The sequence below is a fragment of the Ahaetulla prasina genome, chromosome 2 (assembly GCF_028640845.1).
Source record: "Ahaetulla prasina isolate Xishuangbanna chromosome 2, ASM2864084v1, whole genome shotgun sequence".
Taxonomy (NCBI): Eukaryota; Metazoa; Chordata; class Lepidosauria; order Squamata; family Colubridae; genus Ahaetulla; species Ahaetulla prasina.
The window spans coordinates 290,831,995-290,851,302 of record NC_080540.1 but is presented as its reverse complement, the minus strand read 5'-3'; positions in this window follow the sequence as shown (position 1 = coordinate 290,851,302).

Below are 19,308 nucleotides of genomic sequence, written 5' to 3'. Positions count from 1 at the left end.
GTGATTTGACACACACGGCCTTTTAAAGCGCCTCAGAAAAATTTCCATCCAGACAGTGCCCTGAAAAAAATCCTTGGTTGTATAAACAGAGGCATAGAATCAAAATCACATGAAGTATTAATACAACTTTATAAAGCCTTAATAAGGCCACACCTGGAATATTAGATCTAGTTTTGGCCACTGTGTTACAAAAAAGATGTTGAGACTTTGGAAAAAGTGCAAAGAAGAACAACCAAGATGATTAAAGGCCTCGAGATTAAAACATATGAAGAACAGTTGCAGGATTTGGGTTTGGCTCAGTGGTGGGATTCAAAATTATTTTTCTACCAGTTCTGCGAGTGTGGCTTTGTGGGTGTGGCACCAATGAATGTGTCTTCAAGAGATTATTTGTTCCACTGTCAACCAGCTTTTGGTGTAGCTGGAATCTGCATTCCTATGTAACAGAATGTGAATTTTGCCCCATTTTAAAATACCTTTATCTTTTCCATGGCCTTCATGACTGCTCTACCAAGTGTTAAGAGTTTGCTGTATATTTAGAATAGAATAGAATAACAGAGTTGGAAGGGAACTTGGAGGTCTTCTAGTCCAACCCCCTGCTCAGACAGGTAACCCTACAACACTTCAGACAAATGGTTGTCTTCTTAAAAACTTACAGTGTTGGAGCACCCAGAATTTCTGGAAGCAGGTTGTTCCACTGGTTAATTGTCCTTAATGTCAGGAAAATTCTCTTTATTTCTAAATTGCTTCTCTCCTTGACTAGTTTCCATCCATTGCTTCTTGTCCTGCTTTCAGGTGCTTTGAGGAATAGGTTAACCTCCCCCGCCCTTCTTTGTGATAGCCCCTCAAATATTGGAACGCTGCTATTATGTCACCCCACACTTCTTTTCACTAAACTAGACAAACCCAATTCCTGCAACCGTTCTTTCTCACTGTCCAGAAATTTCTCCTTAGTTGTAGATTGGTTCTCTTCTTGATTCGTTTCCACCCATTGCTTGTTATTCTGCCTTCTGGTGCTTTGGAAAATAGGGATGTGTTTTAAAACCATTTTTTCTCTGACTTAGTAGAGCAATAGAAATAGGTTTTAACTACTGCAAAATCCACAGCTGCTCATACTGAAGATTGCTATCATATGATCTCCCCATTGTCTTTCCTCAAAACTAGACATTCTCAGCTCCTATCACCGCCGTTTACAGAAATGACTTTCTAAGCCTCCGATTATCTTTTCTGCCCTTTGTTGAACTGGATTTAGCTTGCCTGAATCCTAAAATGCAGTGTTCAAAATTGGGTCTGACCAAAGAAGAATAGAGTGGAATCATTAATTTCCATCATTTCAAGATTATGCTCCTTTTGATCCTACTTAAACTGTTATTTTCCTTGTTTGAGTCGTATCATACCACTACTTGTATTCAGTTTGGAAATAAGTGTGATTCCAAGATTGCAAGTCTTGGACAATTAGCTTAACACTACCCAAGATTAGCATGTTTAATAAATGCAGTTGACAGGGCTTTCGGTTGTGTGAACATTTATTCTGTGTTTGGGTTGATGCTAATGGTTCTTGTCTATCTTTCTAACTAGTTTCTCTTATATGAAGTGGAAGCTGTTGGTAACAAGTTAAGTATTTAATTGCTGCTCAGTATTAAATAAATAAATAATAAGATTTATGCACTATGTCAAAGGAGGCATCTTTGCATTTGAATGGCAAAGAATGGGCCATAACTGACTCATTAAATGTGTGAACTCTTCTGTATCTGCTTGAGTCAATTAAGAACTTTTACAATCTAGGGAGGGATGGAGGGAGAAAGATGAGAGAAGGAAAGAAGGAAGAAGAGGGAGGTGGGAGGGAGAAGGAAGGAGGGAAGGAAAGAGGGAAGGAGGGAGGGAGGGAGGGAGGGAGGGAGGGAAGGAAGGAAGGAAGGAAGGAAGGAAGGAAGGAAGGAAGGAAGGAAGGAAGGAAGGAAGGAAGGAAGGAAGGAACTCCATCTGGGTTCAGTTCCAAGTGGGAAGAAAGACACTAGAAACATGGAGACTGCTTGTGAAGATGGTTTAATGGTGGACAGGACCACATGGGTTTAGAAAACTTGGAACTCCGCCGCCTTCGACAGGACCTGAGTTTAACTCATAGAATCATCTATTGCAATGTCCTTCCTGTTGAAGACTACTTCAGCTTCAATCACAACAATACAAGAGCAAACAATTGATTTAAACTTAATGTTAACCGCTTCAATCTAGACTGCAGAAAATATGACTTCTGTAACAGAGTTGTTAATGCTTGGAACACACTACCTGACTCTGTGGTCTCTTCTCAAAATCCCCAAAGCTTTAACCAAAAACTGTCTACTATTGACCTCACCCCATTCCTAAGAGGTCTGTAAGGGGCATGCATAAGAGCACAAGAGTGCCTACCGTTCCTGTCCTATTGTTTCCTTTCATTATATCCAATTAATATATTTAATATATTACATACTTATGCTTATATATGTGCTTATATATTATATAGTTATTTTCATGCTTATGCTTATATATACTGTTGTGACAAAATAAATAAATAATAAATAAATAAAAATAAACATGGTTTGAGGTCCTGGGCAATGGTGCATGGAGAAGAGAAAGAGGGAGAGGGAGAGAGGGAGGGAGGGAGAGAGAAAGAGAGAGGGAAGGAAGGAGGGAGGGAGGGAGATTTATACCCTCTCTTGGGCCCCACCTTGGAGCTTCCTGTTCCTGTGTAAGAAATGTACTCTAATTGGTTGTCAGACTCCATTGGGGCAATGCAGGGTTAACTTTGTAGGTTGTCTTGAGTCCCAGGATTGGTTGAATCTTGCTGGGTGATGTAACCTTCCCAGGTGCGATGTGGTGAGATAGGTGCAGGGCTAATCCTAAACTGGACCAGCCTTTTGTCCTGTAGATAGGATGGCCCAGTCTTTCTGAGGTTGTTAACAAAGGAAGGAGGAAGGAGAGGGAAGAAGAGAGGGAGAGAGGAAGGTGAAGGCTATCTTTAGACCGAATTGTTTGGGGTAAGGATTTGCTTTTTGAGGGGATTCAAGAACATGGGACATAGAAAAGAGAATATTTCCTTATCTGGGTCCAGAATCCAAGTGCAAATCAGAGGCAGCTTTATCCAATAAGGGAGAATATTTGTAGCTCAGGGTTGAAATGAGGGGTCCTTGATAGTTTCCGAGCTTGGTTGTTTTCTTGCAGACGTCTCATGACCCAGCTGCCCAATGGCACTGATGATGTTAGCTAGTGTGAGTAATGAAACGCCTGCAAAAAAACAGACTAACTCAGAGAGCACCAAGGACCGCGCACCTTTATCCGTAACAGGCAAACGTGGCTGGTCCAAGCCGCTTTTTTAATTACACCTCCCCATTTCAACCTCTGCAGCATCCTCATGGAATAGATACCAAGATTATTATTATTATTATTATTATTATTATTATTATTATTATTATTATTATTATTATTATTATTATTATTATTATTACTTCTTCTTCTTCTTCTTCTTCTTCTTCTTCTTCTTTCTCCTCCTCCTTCCTCCTCACCTTCTTCTTCTTCTTTCTCTTCCTCCTCCTCCTCTCCTTCTTCTTCTCTTCTTCTTCCTCTCCTCCTCCTCCTCTTCTTCTTTTTTATTTTTATTTATTTATTTTTGTCACACAGTATATATGAGCATAAGCATGTAATAACTATACAATATATAAGCTTATATATAAGTATGAGTATGTAATAACTATATTAATTGGATATAACGAAAGGAAACAATAGGGCAGGAACGGTAGACATGCTTGTGCTCTTATGCACGTCCCTTACAGACCTCTTAGGAATGGGGTGAGGTCAATAGTAGACAGTTTTTGGTTGAAGCTTTGGGGATTTTGGGAAGAGACCACAGAGGAGGAGGAGGAGTCTTCTTCTTCTTCTTCTTCCTCTTCCTCTTCTTCCTCCTCCTCCTCCTCCTCCTCCTCCTCCTCCTCCTCCTCCTCCTCCTCCTCCTCCTCCTTCACCACCCTTCGGCTTCCTTATATTAAGCTGATGTTCTCATTACGGTTTACTCAAGGACAAATAATGGGGAACGAAGCAGGGAAGAGTAATTGGTCCTAAGTTGGTCGCCCCCATTCCCCACTTCCCACTACCGCTGCTCTTTGTGAACCTAGCGGCTAATAAGCAAAGCCGGAGGCAGTAAATAATTCCTATAATTCTGCAAAATGCCTCCTGATCTTTTTTCTCTCCGAGGCTGGAAGCGCCATCCCCGCGCTGGAGGTCAGGAGCCAGAGCGATCTCTCGCCATCTCCTTCTCTCCCCAAAGCTGCTAATGATCCCATCCGCCTTGGAGAAAGAAACTTTAACAGGGGCTGACCTTCTGCTCCTTGACCCCCAGCATCTTCTCGGTTGCCGGCAGAAGCCGAAGATCATTAGGCCAACGTGCGCCGTCTATACGTTGGCAAGGAATGGGCTTGTTTGCTAGCTCTGAGGCTGGGAAGTCATCAACCATAGCAAAGAAATAGTTCCTGGAGTAGTATAATCAATGTATTAAGCCCAGGGAGCTGGTGGGGGGGGGAGAGAAATCTCCAGTCTTTTACTTCTGCCTCCTGTTAAGTTCCAATGACATTAAGTTATGGCATTAAGTTAATGTCAAATGACATTTAAAAAAAAAAGCATGATTAAAGGGGAGATGTTTCCCAAATGCTTTCTCCAGCCCCCCTCCCCTCCCGCCAGTGAATTACACACAGCTGCAGGTATATTCACAGCTTTTAAGGCCCACCTTCACACCTTTAGGAGGTGCAAAAAATGGTATTTCTACAGATAGTTCTCGCTTCCCATCCTTGAGCTAATAATGCAATTTTCTCAATTGTTGATATTCTTCCTGACAAAGACAATTGTAGATGTTCCCACTTAGTCAAATCTGCCACAATCTGCTGTTTGAGTTTACCATAGTTATTTTCTTTTAAAGCGCTACACCTTGGAGTCAGATATATCCCCAAATATTTAACTTTAGTTGCAATCTGCATCCCAGAATATTCTACCAACTCATTTTTTTGCTTCACCAACGTATTTTTTGTCAAAATTTTCGTTTTGCCTCTATTAATTTTCAAGCCTGCCACTTTCCCATTGTTGGAAGAAATATCCATCTGGGTTCAGTTCCAAGTGGAGACAAAGACACTGGAAACATGGAGGCTGCTTGGAAAGATGGTTTAATGGTGGCCAGGATCACATGGCTTGAGATCCTGAACAGAAAAGGGCTGAGATCCTGTGTGCTCCCTGGTTTTATGCTTTTTCTGAGCTTTGAACTTTCTGGGGCACAGGAAGATATCCTGATTGGTTATCAAACTCCCAGGTGGTCTAGGGGTCTTAGTTAACATTGTAGGTTGTCCCTCAAGCTTGCCTGAGCCTTGCCATGTGGTGAGTGTTCTATTGTGTTGCAAATGATGGGGGGTTGAGTGAGCTTGGTTGAGGCTTTAATGGCCCATTGACAAAGGTGGGGGGGAGTCAGGAAGTTGCAGGGAGCTGCTTTGTCTTTAAAACATGTTTCTCCATTTCTTATCCAGGGAAATATATTCTGCCTTTTAAATATTTTCTAAAATATTTCATTCTTCTAGGAGGGGGGTGGGTGCTAAATTCCTACATCATATTCATCAATTCTTTCTAACAAACAAATTATAGGTTCCAAAGGATCCTCAATAATAAAAACCAAATCATCAGCAAAAGCTTGAAGTTTGTATTCTTCCTTCTGAATAATGTAATTTTCTCAATGCAAGTCTGAAAACAGGTCTGTGTACTACAGGCATGTTAAGACCTCAGCAAGTGACACAAGTCACCTCTTCTGTTGCAGAGAGAATTCACAGCCACGCAGGCAACCCCGTTCCCTGCACAGAATTTTACACAACAAGGCTCAGTGTACAGGTATTCCTTGCTTAGCGACTGCCTTGTTTAGTGACCCTTCGCAGTTACAAAGCCATTTTACAACCCATCCTTTGCAACCGCAGCAAAAAAAAAAGGGGGGGGCCATAAAATCGGGGGCAACTGACTTAACTGCCCCGGTTAGCAACAGAAATTCTGGTTCCGATGGTGATTGTAAGACGAAGACTACCTATATGTATGGTTGTGATTCACAATATGGCCTGAATGGTTGATGGGACAGTCCAGCAGAAACATTCCAGGGATGAAATATAAAATTTGTTACTACCAGTTCTGTGGGTGTGGCTTGGTGGGGGTGGGGTAATGCTGGCCAAGTTGTTTTTTTTAACTTTTAAAAGCATTTTTTCTACAACCTCTTCAGTCGAAGAGGTTGTAGAAAAAATGCTTTTAAAGGGTTCTGACAATCCCAGATGAGTTCCTTATAATAAATTATAAAAAATAATTGCTACCAACTTGCCTTCCATTGAGGACCTGTATACTGCACGAATCAAGAAGAGGGCCGTGAAAATATTTGCAGATCCCTCGCATCCTGGACATAAACTGTTTCAACTCCTACCCTCAAAACGACGCTATAGAGCACTGCACCCCAGAACAACTAGACACAAGAACAGTTTTTTCCCGAAGGCCATCACTCTGCTAAACAAATAATTCCCTCAACACTGTCAGACTATTTACTGAATCTGCACTACTATTAATCGTTTCATAGTTCCCATCACCAATCTCTTTCCACTTATGACTGTATGACTATAACTTGTTGCTGGCAATCCTTATGATTTATATTGATATATTGATCATCAATTGTGTTGTAAATGTTGTACCTTGATGAACATATCTTTTCTTTTATGTACACTGAGAGCATATGCACCAAGACAAATTCCTTGTGTGTCCAATCACACTTGGCCAATAAAATTCTATTCTATTCTATTATCACCAGAACCTTTTAAAAGCATTTTTTACAACCTCTTTGGCCAAAGAGGTTGTAGAAAAAATGCTTTTAAAAGGTTCTGACAATCCCAGCTGAACCACGCGATCGTCAGAGGCTTTTTTTTCACTTTTAAAAGCATTTTTTCAGCCGAAGAAAAAATGCTTTTAAAAGTTTAAAAAAAAAACCTCTGATGATCATGCGGCTCAGCTGGGCATGGGTGGGGGGGGGGGGAAGGGATTTTTGCTACCGGTTCTCCGAACCACCCGCTGCCATAGCTACCGGATTGGGCGATCCAGTCCGAATGGGGAACATTTCACCCCTGGAATATTCCAATATTTCAGATGACAGAGCTGGAAGGGACCTTTGGAGGTCTTCTAGTCCAACTCCCTGCCCAAAAAGCAGGAGATGATATACCATACCGGACCAATAGCCGCCCAGTCTCTTCTTTGAAAATTTCTTTCTTAAGAAAGAAATAGTTTACTTCCACATAAAAGCACAAGATTTATAGTGGGTACATCAATCAGGTCCCTCTACAATGTCTTTTATTCAACTTATATATTAAGAACTTTTTATTTGGAATGATGACCTCAAGGGCAGCTCTGTTTCTTCAAGTGCTCCACCAGTTTCGGCTCATTAAAGGAAAGAAGTTTTTGCATTTATTGTTTGGATACCATCTGATCTTTCTTTAGAAGAACACACACTTGTTTGTACAATAAAATGACAGGGCAGATAATAGAGAACATTTTCCACCCATCCTTTTCCTCCACCTCTCCTGTGGAAAGAAATCTATTCATTCAAACAAATGATAGATAAAACCCCGTTTGTATGCTGTTTAGTCCGCTTAGATGACTGTCCCCTCTTATTTTTTTCATGCTGTTAATGAATTTTCACAAAACCCATGGAGTGAATATTTTATCAATGCCTACACTTAAAAAAAAAAAAACATTGTAAAGTAAGTAAATGGGAATTGCTTTGCCCTATCTTTGTCTGGAAATATCTGAGTTGTGGGGTGTGGGTGTATTTCTCCTTTTATTATTGTTGTCCTATCACAGCCAAATTCAGTTGGGGGGGGGCTTTATCTGATCCCATACATCAGCATTCATTCTACCTGTTTTATCTGGTGGTTTTCCTTACCCAGCTTCGTGTATTTATACTTTTAATCTGCCTCAAAGTTCTTGAGAAGATTGCAAACAAAATAAAAATACAATAGATAATACACAGGGCACTCTATTATATATTATACTATAAAAATAATTGAATATCTCCAATACATAAGAGCCACATTCTAGCATGGAGCTGGGAGCTACTGGATTTAACTATTTTTTTTTTTAAAAAAAAGACGTTGAGAGTTTGGAAAAAGTGCAAAGAAGAGCAACTAAAGTGAGTGAAGTCCTGGAGCCAAAAACATCTGAAATGGTGTAGGGTTTCCTGCCTGGGCAGGGGGTTGGACTAGAAGACCTCCAAGGTCCCTTCCAATTCTGTTATTATGTTATATCATATGAAGAACAGTTGCAGGAATTGGGTGGGGTTATTCTAGAGAAAAGAAGGACTGTGGGGGAGGGGACATGATAGCAGTATTCCAATATTTGAGGGACTGCCACAAAGAAGAGGGGGTCAAATTATTCTCCAAAGCACCAGAGGGCAGGATAAGAAACAATGGATGGAAATTAATCAAGGAGAGAAGCAACCTGGAATTAAGGAGAAACTTCCTAACATTAAGGACAATTAACCAGTGGAACAGTTCGCCTTCAGAAGTTGTGGGTGCTTCATCACCGGAGGTTTTTAAGAAGAGATTGGACAACCATTTGTCTGAAATTGTATAGGGTCTCCTGCTCGAGCAGGGGGTTGGACTAGAAGATCTCCAAGATCCCTTCCAGCTCTAGTCTATAAAAAAAAAATCTAAAATATTACAGAACCAAGGAAAATCACAACCTGTGGCATTAAGGACGTGCCAAGCAAGGGCTATCCGGAGGCATATTTTGGAACTATTCCAGATTCATAACTTGCCACTAATATAGCAGAACCCCTAAGCATAATCTTTCAAAAATCTTTCAGGACCAGCTCCCTTCCCAAACTATGGTCACAAGGCATGGTCATCCCTGTCTTCAAAAAAGGAGACCCCAGCCTAGTTGAAAATTACAGACCAATTTCTTTATGCTGCGTCACCTGCATAATAATGGAATCAATCATCAACCAATCCATTACCCTCCACCTGGAAACAAACAACCTACTCTCTAATAAACAATTTGGTTTCAGAAAAAACTCATCCTGTAATTTACAACTTCTTCACTGCAAAAACATATGGACTACAAATCTTGATCAAGACAAAGCAATAGATGCAATTTACATAGACTTCTGTAAAGCTTTTGACTCAGTGGTACATGACAAACTTCTCCTAAAACTAAAATCCTATGGCATCTCCAGACCTCTCCATAATTGGATAACAGCTTTCCTGTCAAACAGACAAGTGGTCAAAATTGGCAATGCTCTATCAGTTCCTGTTCCTGTCAATAGCAGCGTCCCCCAAGGCAGCGTTCTAGGACCAACACTCTTCATATTATACATTAATGACCTCTGTGACCATATTATAAGTAATTTTGTTCTCTTCACTGATGATATTAAACTATTTAACACTACCAACAATACGGCTACCCTTCAAAAAGACCTTGACTTTGTGTCGGAATGGTCAAAAATTTGGCAACTCCAAATCTCAACCAGCAAATGCTCTGTCTTACACATTGGAAAAAAGAATCAGAACACTAAATACAAACTCGATGGACATTACCTTGTAGATGACCCCCACCCCATTAAAGACCTTGGAGTTTTCATATCAAATTATCTAAGTGCTAAAGCCCACTGCAACTACATCGCAAAAAAGGCTTTAAGAGTTGTAAACTTAATCTTACGTAGCTTCTTCTCCAGAAATATTACACTACTAACCAGAGCATATCAAACATTTGCTAGACCAATTCTTGAATACAGCTCGCCTGTATGACCTCTTCGGCCAAAGAGGTTGTAGAAAAAATGCTTTTAAAAGTAAAAAAAAAAAGTTGACCATGCCCATCCAGTCACATTACCACCCCCCCATCAACCCACACCCACAGAACCGGTAGTAACAAATTTTACATTTCACCACTGATCCGGATTAATACATTATATTAAGCTACAGTTTGGTTGAAACTAGCCTGTTGAATTAATGGCTGAGCCAAGTCCTGATACAAACTAAAATGAAGCAATATGTGAACTGTGCTAATAGCTTGTTAAAAACTGCCCTTTGGATAGCTACAGCCAAATTTGATTACCTACTACAGTCCGTCAAACTTATTTATTGCATCAAACTGAACACAGTGCCAAATTGTAGCAGACGTTCAGCGGCTTATGACAACATAAAACATAATAAAACAGCTACAGAATTACAGGTCAGAATAAAACAAAACTACAGTAAATAATACCAATAAAAGAACGAAGGAAAGTCGGTTCTGGATGGTTCACTCAAATCCCCTTAGAAAAGTTTGGTCTTTTATTATTTTCTGAAAGGCAAGTTAGGGTTTTTTGTTTCGGGTAGATTTTCTATGCACATTTAGAGGCATTTAAAAATTAAATTAGGACATATATATAGTCCTTGATTTACAACTGGTTGCTTACAGTGGTGGGTTTCAAATTTTTTTACTGCTGGTTCTGTGAGTGTGGCTTGGTGGGCGTGGCATGGCTTGGTGGGCGTGGCATGGTGGGTGTGGCATGGGAAGGATACTGTAAAATCTCCATTCCATCCCTAATCCAGGAGAAGGTTACAGCAAAATCCCCATTTCCTCCCGATCAGCTGGGACTCGGGAGGCAGAGAATAGATGGGGGGGGGGGGCAGTCAGAATTTTTACTACCGATTCGCTGAACTACTCAAAATTTCCACTACCGGTTCTTCAGAACTGGTCAGAACCTGCTGAAACCCACCTCTGGTTGCTTAGAGAGTGACTGGAATTGTAGCAGACCTTCCTGGGGCCTATTTACAACTCAGATTCTAAGTTCCAACGGTCACCTCTCTCCTATGGTTAGATGACCAAATTTCAGGCACTTGGCACAGGGTCATACAACGGTTTCACCAAAAACCAGCACGGATTTCTAGTTTTCAGCAAAAAAAAAATGGTTTAAATAAGGCTCTGATGATCACAGCTGAGCCGAGCGATCATCAGAGCCTTTTTTCCCCCCCACTTTTAATAACATTTTTTTTTACAAACTATTTGGCCGAATAGGTTGTAAAAAAATGCTTTTAAAAGTGAAAAAAAAAGATTGTGCGCCACAACTCATCACACACGTGCGCTGTTCTACTTACCCCATGCCTCCTTTTGGCGTGCAATGCGCGCCTGCACCTCGTATTTGGTGTGTGGTGCACACTGCGCATGGGTGCACCATGCGCAACCAGCAAACGGGTAGTAAACCGGTTCAGATTTCACCACTGCTTCAAGTCTGTCCTTACCCTTCTCTTTTTAGACGTAATTGTACTTTCTGGTTTTCCTTTGAAGACGTTTCACTTGTTATCCAAAAAGCTTCTTCAGCTCTGAGATAAGAAACGAAATGCCTTCAAAGAGAAAACCAGAAAGTCTTCTTGAAAAATCACCTTTGGGACAACCATGACCTGTGGCAACGCATGGAAGCCTTCGGCCTAGTATGACTACGAAGTCCTGATGACTGAGAATCTCCGTAGATATTCACTTTTTAGAGTTTAGTCTTAGCCCTTTGCGAAGCCCAAGTGGAACCTCTCAGTGTGGAAACAGTTGTGCCCTCCATGTACACCAGTGGTAGTCAACCTCTGGTGGCTCAGCAGACTAAGTCTGTCTGTTGTTAACAGCAGCTGCTTGCAATTACTGCAGGTTCAAGTCCCACCAGGCCCAAGGTTGACTCAGCCTTCCATCCTTTATAAGGTAGGTAAAATGAGGACCCAGATTGTTGGGGGCAATAAAGTGGACTTTGTATATAATATACAAATGGATGAAGACTATTGCTTAACACATTGTAAGCCGCCCTGAGTCTTCGGAGAAGGGTGGGATATAAGTGCAAATTTAAAAAAAAAAAACCTGGTCCCTATCGCCCATTAGTGGGCGTTCCAGCTTTCATGGTGGGCGGTAGGGGTTTTCAGGGAGACTGAATCACTTTCCTTTTCTTTAATTTAATTGACTTTTTAAAAAACTTTCCTAGCATTATTTAAAAACATTTTCATTAGGTTTTCATAAAATTCCCCGTGACAATTTAAATTTCTGAAAATATACTATTTGTATCGCCCGCGCATAAGTTTAGTTCACGTTACGTAAGTGAAACTAAATGGCGCTATAGTGCGACCTCAAACAAAAGAGCCTCGTCCCAGAATAGCTCGCGCATCTCCCCCCACACCACCCAGCTGTAACAGACAAGCAGAGCTGGTAGCCGGAGCCCCCCACCCAACCCAACCCACGATGCGCGAGAGGCATGCGCAGACGACGATACACGGCGCATTACTGTGGAACCGGTGGGCGGTTAGAAAATTTTACTACTAACAGAGATACAAAAGTGGGCGGTAGGTATAAAAAGTTTGACTACCCCAATGTACACCAACAACATTTGAGAAGATTACAATATGCCAAGTAGTCTTCAACTTACAACCATTTGTTTAGTAACTGTCCAAAGTTAATGGCACTGAAAAAGTGACCTGTTTTTCACACTTACAACCATTGCAACATCCCTGTGGTCACCTGATCAGAATTCGGACACCATATTTGCCTGATGTGATGTGATCGCCTTTTGCTAGATTCACTTAACAACCGTGTTACTAACTTAACAACTGCTGTGATTCGTTGCAGCATCCCCCCTTGGTCACGTGATCAAAATTGGGACTCTTGGCAACTGGCCTGTATTTATGACGGTTGTAGTATCCCTGGGTCATGTGATCACCTTTTGTGACTTTCTGACAAGCAAAGTGCTTGGGCGGGGGTTGGACTAGATGACCTACAAGGTCCCTTCCAACTCTTTAAAGTCCCTTTCAGTCTGTAAAGTGAATGGAATAGAATAGAATAGAACAGAACAGAATTTTTATTGGCCAAGTGTGATTGGGCACACAAGGAATTTGTCTTGGTGCATATGCTCTCAGTGTACATAAAAGAAATGATACCTTCATCAGGATACAACACTTAATGATAGTCATAGGCTACAATTAAGCAATCAGGAAACAATATCAGTATAAATCGTAAGGATACAAGCAACAAAGTTACAGTCATAAGTGTAATGGGGGAGCCAAGTTCCTTTGACAACCGTGTTACTAACTTAATATCTTCAGTGATTCACTTAATAATTCCAGCAGGAAAGGGGATAAAACGGAGCAAAATTCACTTAGCAACTGTCTTGCTTCACAACAGAATTTTGGGTTCAATTGTGATCGTAAGGCAAGGACTAGCTATTATTACGCAGTTAGGACGAACGTAAGAATAGAATAGAATGGATATCCGATCATAACAATGTCTATTTTTCTCCTTCCATTGGCTGGTCTGGTCAGGTTCAAACTGAAGTTTGTATCACACACACACACAAAAACAGTTTGTATTTCAGGCATACTTGGGAGACAGTTGCTTTCTAGCCCAGGCTGGACAAATCTGTTATCTTCCCACCAACAAACTGTCCACTCAGAAAACAAACGGGTGGGTGGAGATAGCAATTTTGGACTGAATAGAAAGCAACATCAGAAGTTCTCTTCACTTTTGTTTTACGTTCCTTTCCAGTCCACAGCTATTTCTGTCTTTTAATGGAACACTCGAAAGCATCAAAGAGACGGCTCCATTCAGAACTCGTAATGATTGCCTCTATCTCTTCAAGATTTCAGTCCTTCCTGTCTCTTCCTCAATTTGTTATAGCCTGAAAATAATGGCAGATAAAGGGAATTTGTACTGGGAAGCAGGCCAAGCTAAAGACATTAAATTATTGAGTGATCTGTATCTGGATAATGGATTTATGGCTGTTTAACTACTTTTCAAGGGGAGGGGATGCTAACGTTACGTTGCCTCTAGATTGAGAATTTCTGCACAAATCTAACCCGCTTCTTTTTAATTGGGCTTGTTTAAAAAACAATGGATGCTACCTGATAATTTCTTTATTATTGGGCATTAACAATGGGAAATTATCAGTCACTTTAGGACACTCTACTAGTCCCTCTATAGCAGGGAAAGTATAAACATCCATCACAAAAACGTTTGAAGACAAAATAATTAGAAATCATACAAGCATAGCAAAGAAAGATTATGCCCAAACCAGAATTTACCAAGTTGAGCTTCTACCAGACAGTGGTAAAATCTGAGCTCTGTTTAGCCACAGTGTGCTTTTCGTGTTTTTAAATATGGAACTGAAGGTAGTCCTCGCCTTACGACCACAATAGAGTCAGACATTTCTGTTGCTAAGCAAGGCAATTGTTAAGTGTGTCCCATTTTATGAACATGTTTCTTAAGCAAATCACTTTAGTAGTTAAGTACCGGTACATCATATGACAGATAAGGGAATCTGGTTTTCCCCATTGACTTTGATTGACAGAAGCCGGTTGGGAAGATCGCAAATGGCAATCCTGTGGGTTTGAAACACTGCAACCTTCATAAATACATGCCAGTCACCACGCGCCTGAATTTTGATCACATGAACCGGCAAGAATAGCCAAGGCTCCAGAAGATAAGCTCAAGATCCAGATGGATCTCAACAGACTTCAACACTGGGCCCTATCCAGTGGTGGGATTCAGCCAGTTCGTACCACTTCGGGAGAACCGGTTGTTAACTTTCTGAGCAGTTTAGTGTACTGGTTGTTGGAAGAAATCATTAGGGCAGGTTGTTAAATTATTTGAATCCCACCACTGGCCCTATCTAACAAAATCAGTGTATAGAAAAGCAAGGTTCTACACTTATGCAAGAAAATCCCAAATGTACATACAAGTTAGGTTAAACCTGGCTCAATAGCAGTGAGAGGGATCTTAGAATCCTAGCAGACACTCACAAATATGAGTCAGCAGGGTGCAATGGCAGCCAAAAAAAACCCCAAGCAATACTAAGTTGTATTAACAGAGGGATAGAATCAAGATTATGTGAAGTGTTAGTGCCGCTGTATAATGTCTTATATAACAACAACAACAACAACAACAGAGTTGGAAAGGACCTTGGAGGTCTTCGAGCCCAACCCCCTGCCCAGGCAGGAAACCCTACACCACTTCAGACAAATGGTTATCCAACCTCTTCTTAAAAATTTCCAGTGTTGGAGCATTCACAACTTCTGGAGGCAAGTTGTTCCACTGATTAATTGTTCTGTCAAGAAATTTCTCCTTAGTTCTAAGTTGCTTCTCTCCTTGATTAGTTTCCACCCATTGCTTCTTGTTCTGCCCTCAGGTGCTTGGGAGACTAGTTTGACTCCCTCTTCTTTGTGGCAGCCCCTGAGATATTGGAACGCAGCTATCATGTCTCCCCTAGTCCTTCTTTTTATTAAACTAGACATACCCAGTTCCTGCAACCGTTCTTCATATGTTTTAGCCTCCAGTCCCCTAATCATCTTTGTTGCTCTTCTCTGCACGCTTTCTAGAGTCTCCACATCTTTTTTACAACTGAATGCAGTATTAAAACTGAATGCAGTATTCTAAGTGTGGCCTTACACAAGGCATTATAAAGTGGTATTAACACTTCACATGATGTAGAGACACTGGAAAGAATGCAGGGAAGAGGAACAAAAATGATTAGGGGGATAGAGCTAAAACATATGAAGAACAGTGCAGGAATTGGGTTTGTCCAATCTAGTGAAAAGAAGGACCATGTGTTACGTGCTAAGCAGCGTTCCAATATTTGAGGGGCTGCCACAAAGAAAGGGTCAACCTGTTTTCCAAAACACCAGACAGTGCTAACTAATACAGATCCCAGTTGTTGTTCACTGTGACAACAATACAACAATTAACAGCCCAATTGTCCGTCCTCTTCATTACAACTGCTGATCATCTCCACATCTGACATCAAGCAATGCATGAAGTGGCTGAATGATATGAACAAATCCGTCAGCCAATGGAAAGATGAGAGAGAGTCACCCTGACTGAATTTAAGCATCTACACATATTGGCTGCATTTATTGTATTTTAGCTTGGCCAATTGAATAAGTTTTTTATGGGTAGTTTTTAATATTGTATGGGTTTGTTTTTTGTATTTTAACTGGCTGTTCACCGCCCTGAGTCCTTCAGGAGAAGGGTGGTCTATAAATTAAATAATAATAATAATAATAATAATAATAATAATTATTATTATTATTATTATTATTATTATTATTATTATTGGACAAAATGCAATCCTAAAAGGTCTTGAGCAGAGATGGTATTCAGCCATTTCTAGCCGATTCAGATTAACCAATAGTGGAAATCGCAGGTAGGCCACGCCCCCCCTCCCCCACACGGGCTCTATGCCGTGCTGTTAAGGCGCGTTTTTGAGGCCGGGCGCATGCACAGAAGGCACACACGAAGTGAGCGCGCGTGCGCGGGGCGAACCAGTGGTAACAAAATGTGAAACTCATGTAAGCTGTTATGGAGTGGCTGCCAAGCTTTTGGGCACCAGGGACCGATTCCATGGAGGTGAAGTTTTTCTGCAGACCAGAGGGGGCGTGGTTTCGCATGCCACCTGTATCCCGCGGATGGGGCTTCGCTTGTTTGCGGGTCCTGGTTGTTGCCATGTTGCGGACGGGTGGCGGTCCACAGACCGGGGGCTTGGCGAATCGGACCCCTGTATTATTGTATCATAGTATCTGTGGACGTTTGTTTGTCAGAAGGAAAAGCGTTATTTCTCTCTCTGCTTTTATAAACACTCAAGAAAGGCAAGTCTCTCTTTTGATTTATTGGCTTTAATATCCTCATGCAATGACTTTGGACCTTTTGACTCCTTTCAAGCCCCTAGAGAACACCACTATTCCCAAGTTTGTATTTTTTAATTTTCTGCTTTATAGTAGCAGTAAAGAGAGTCAGGGCCTTTTCTTTCCTGCTTTGATTTAGAAGGAATATAGCACTTTGTGGGAAGACTCTGGTTATGAGCTACAGTAGAAGCAAATTTATGAAAGCTTTATTAAAGATTAACCCTTTTCCCAGCCTGGAAGTTGAGAATGTTCCCTCCATTATGTTTTTCTGGCTTAGAATTTGGTGTCTTCTAGTCTCTGGATATTTTGGGGGAGCCATATTGTCCATTGGCCCATTTTGGAATTGTCATGTTGGCATGCTGACAATTTCACTGTTACCGTCACTTTCCTCTATAGAGGTATTTTTGCCCTCCCTAAAGGCAGCAAGAGGGATACGGTGGCTCAGCGGGTAAAACACTGAGCTTGTCAATCGAAAGGTTGGCAGTTCAGCGGTTCGAATCCCTAGTGTCGCGTAACAGGGTGATCTCCCATTACTTGTCCCAGTTCTGCCAACTAAGCAGTTCGAAAGCACGTTAAAAATGCAAGTAGAAAAATAGGGACCACCTTTGATAGGAAGGTAACAGCGTTCAGTGCGCCTTTAGCGTTTAGTCATACTGGCCACATGACCACGGAGATGTCTTCAGACAGTGCTGGCTCTTCAGCTTTGAAACGGAGATGAGCACCGCCCCCTAGAGTCGGAAACAACTAGCACATTTATTTATTTTTTGAATTTATATCCCGCCCTTCTCCGAAGACTCAGGGCGGCTTACAATGTGTTAAGCAATAGTCTTCATCCATTTGTATATTATATACAAAGTCAACTTTTTATTGCTCCCAACAATCTGGGTCCTCATTTTACCTACCTTATAAAGGATGGAAGGCTGAGTCAACCATGGCTTAGGACCCGGGTACTTACGAGACCGCCTGCTGTTACCTTATGCCTCCCACCGACCCCTACGCTCTCACAGAGAGGGTCTCCTCAGGGTGCCGTCCGCCAAACAGTGTCGGCTGGCGGCCCCCAGGAGTAGGGCCTTCTCTGTGGGGGCACCAACGCTCTGGAACGAACTTCCCCCTGGTTTACGTCAAGTGCCTGATCTTCGGACCTTCCGTCGTGAGCTAAAAACACACCTATTTATTCAAGCGGGACTGGCATAATAGTGTTAAATTTTAATTCGGGGTTTTATTAATATTTCTAAAATTTTAAAACTAAATTTTAATTATCAGCCTTTTTGTAATTTGCTAGGTTTTAAATGTTTTAATTTGTATATATTCCTGTGTTTTATCTTGGCTGTACACCGCCCTGAGTCCTTCGGGAGAAGGACGGTATAAAAATTTAATAAAATAAATAAATAAATAAACCTTGGGCCTGGTGGGACTTGAACTTGCAGTAATTGCAAGCAGCTGGGTTAATAACAGACAGACTTGGTCTGCTGAGCCACCAGAGGCCCTGGTGTGCACCCACATATGTGCAAAGGGAACCTTTACCTTAAGGCAGCAACCATTTTCCTGGCTTTTCTGAATTAATACTCAGTTTGACCAGGCAAAATCTCCTGGTTTTGTTCTTTTTTTTTTGTCACCTGAGATGCAGAGGCTGTATACTATATTCAAACTACTTTCTTCTTGATTTTTCCTCTCATCATTTTTCTAGCACCATCTGATTCCCAGTCTTTCGATGCCTTAACCTTAATCCATCAATCTTGAAGGTCTGCAGCACAAGTTTCTGGCAAGACTTTAAGAACACCTCCACGTAAGGGATGGCTGGTGAACAGGGCATCTGTCTAGTCAGTGTTTCTCAACCTTGCCAACTTTTTAAGATTTGTGGACTTCAATTCCCAGAATTCCCCAACCGGCTGGCTGGCTGGGGAATTCTGGGAGCTGAAGTCCACCCTCTTAAAGTTGCCACAGTGGAGAAACACTGCCCTACACTGTGTGAATTCTACTGAGGGAGATGTTCTAGCATCTTGTAAAACACCCAACTCTTATGTGTCAGGGTTCCAAGGAACACCCCCAACGAAATAAAGCTATGAGGCTTGAGGTTCCTCAAAGTTCCAATTTATTAGAGATGTCATGTTGGCACAGGTGGGAAAACCCGAATCTGAAAGCTTCCGGGTTTTCCACACCCAGTTGACAGTTCATAGCCCTGCTCCACACCCACAAGTTCATCACATTGTCCAATCAACTCTTCACACTCAATTGGATACAATCTTCAGGCAGTCTCCATCAGTCACAGGCAAAATTCCTTGACTATGGAATGTTGTTATGACTAACTTTCTACCGCTCCAACAACACCTCCCCCTCTCAATTTCCCCAGCTAAAATATGTGGCAGTTAAGAAGCAAAAAGAAAATTGCCTTCCAAAACTGACATTATGTTTAAATTAACTCAGCTACTATTCCTACATTCACATGACCTGAGATGCCTGAGCAAATAAAATGTTCTTTTTATCTATTATTTTTATATGGCTGCCTGTCTCACATAACCTGACTCTGAATGACTAACGTAAAAAAATATCAGTACAGTAACCGAATGCAAAAAGCTCATCAAAACACATGTTATTAAGAACCGTGGTG